General features: G+C 44.0%; 1 pseudogene; it reads right to left on the bottom strand.

The window, feature by feature from the left end:
• Positions 1-837: 837 nt before the first annotated feature.
• LOC105293944 lies at positions 838-2168 on the bottom strand (annotated as a pseudogene).
• Between the last annotated feature and the right edge of the window lie 264 nt (positions 2169-2432).

Genomic DNA, 2432 nt, shown 5'->3' with positions numbered 1-2432 from the left:
GTAACAGACTTCTTCTAGCATATCCAATGACATAATTGGAAGCTGATTCAAGGTGAACCCTAAAGGCAAGTTAGAAAACCAGCCCTGTTGGAAAAGGTATCTATAAAAAGACTTAGTGGGAGAATTACCCTGAACAACTGCAGGTATGTGAGTCTTGGTCAAAAATCTCTGGTGAATAAAGAACCTCAACTCACTTATGGCACATCATAAGAGCTTTCAGAACAATGAAGGAGGCTTTGGGGGAAGGTTGAATAATCGCTATGCAGATACAAGCCATGTGTCTCCTCACTTGGGCATTGAGGGGCTCAGGAATCTCGGTTCCCTACCCCCAACCAATTAGTATTTAGAATGTGGCAGGTCCTCATTGCTTGCCATATATATAAAATCTGACTTCAGTAAAAAGAAAACAAAATGTACACAGAAAGACAACAGCAAGGAGACAAATCAGTAAAGAGTGGCGTTTCACCTACAAACGTAGATAACTATTGTCTTCATATTAAGACTATATTAAGAATGAATAGCAAGGCAAATAGGACAAAATTAAAAGTCCAGAAAGAGACACAAGAATTCATGTAAGGTGTGATAAAGTTGGTATTTCAAATATATGGGGAAAGTTGAACTTTTTTTTTTAAAGACAGGAAATGCTTTATTCAAACTCATCAGAGAAACAGACAGTTTGGGTCTGTAACAAAGCATCATGCTTTAAAACATAGGCCAGCAATTGTATATGAGAGTATGCACGGCTACATGCAAATTAACTCATCAGATCACAACTTTCAATTTTTAAAACAGAATAAGCTTTTCTATAAGAGCAGGACCTTTGTGACATTTTTAACTTTAGTATTCCTCTTTTTCTTCCTCACCCTCCCCTTCAACAGAATCCATACCAACCTCCTCATAGTCCTTCTCAAGGGCAGCCAAGTCCTCATAGTCCTCAGAAAACTCTCCTTCCTCTATGCCCTCACCCACATATCAGTGGACAAAAGCATAGATCAGGTCAAACTTGTGGTCCAGGTGAGTCCAGGCCTCAGCAATAGCTGTGGTGTTGTCCAGCATCCACACAGCTCTCTGTATTTTAGGTAGGTCTCCACCAAGTACCACAGTGGGAGACTGACAATGACAACTTTGAAGCCAGTGGGGCACCAGTCCACAAACTGGATGGTATGCTTGGTCTTGATGGTAGCAATGGCAGCATTGACATCTTTGGGAACCACGCTGCCACGGTACAACAGGCAGCAAGCCATGTATTTACCATGGCAAGAGTCACATTTCACCATCTGGTTGGCTGACTCAAAGAATGCATTGGTGATCTCTGCTACGGAAAGCTGTTCATGGTAGGCTTTCTCAACAGAGATGAAGGAGGCATAGGTGGCCAGAGGGAAGTGGATGTGGGGCAAGGGTACCAGGTTGGTCTGGAATTCTGTCAGATCAACATTTAGGGCTCTATCAAATCTGAGGGAAGTAGTGATGGAGGATATAATTTCACCTACCAACATATTCAGGTTAGTATAGGTGGAGTGCTCAATATCAAAGTTTCTACATCAGATGTTGTAGACAGCCTTGTTGTCAACCATGAAGATACAATCAGAGTGCTCCAGGGTGGTGTGGGTGGTGAGGATGAAGTTTCCTTCTGTGGAAATCTGGGGATCTGGGTCAATGGAGAACTCCACCTTGGACTTCTTGCCGTAATTGACAGAGAGACGTTCTATCGGCAAGGAGGTGACGCCAGAACTGATTCCCCACCAAAGCTGTGGAAAACCAAGGCACCCTGAAGACCTGTGCACTGGGGGTCAACCAGCTTCCGAATTTGGTCCAAGACAAGGTCAGCGACCTCCTTGTCAAAGGAGTGGTGCCTGTGAGAAGAGTTATTGGCAGCATCTTCCTTGCCTATGTTGAGCCGCTCACGATGGAAGAGCTGGTGGTAGATTCCAGTGCGAACTTCATCAATGATCGTGGGTTTCAGGTCTACAAACACTGTCTTTGGGACATGCTTGTCAGTGCCTGTCTCACTAAAGAAGATGTTGAAGGAGTCGTCTCCCCCACTATGGTCTTATCATTTACATCTGGCCATGGGGCAGGATGCCATGTTCCAGGCAGTAGAGCTCCCAGCAGGCATCGCTGATCTGGACACCGGCCTGGCCAATGTGGATGGAGATGCGCTCACACATGATGGCTGCTTTGCAGATGCCAGGCTGAGAGGAAGAGAAGAGGTTGTTGTATGAAAGTTGAACTTTTTAATAAAGGGTGTTGGGACAATTGAAAAGCCATACATTACACAAAATACCAGCAAAAACTCCAAATGGGTTTGGTGGTCTCATTGGAAAAAATGAACCCATTTATTTTTCTGAGAAAACTTGCTTGGGCGAATTTCCAACGTAGGAGCTGGAAAGCCTTTCTGTGACTCAACATTCAAAAGAAATAAAGGAAAAGAC

This window comes from Pteropus vampyrus, unplaced genomic scaffold (genome assembly GCF_000151845.1).
Source record: "Pteropus vampyrus isolate Shadow unplaced genomic scaffold, Pvam_2.0 Scaffold80, whole genome shotgun sequence".
Lineage (NCBI taxonomy): Eukaryota > Metazoa > Chordata > Mammalia > Chiroptera > Pteropodidae > Pteropus > Pteropus vampyrus.
This window is presented reverse-complemented; position numbering and strand designations above follow the sequence as displayed.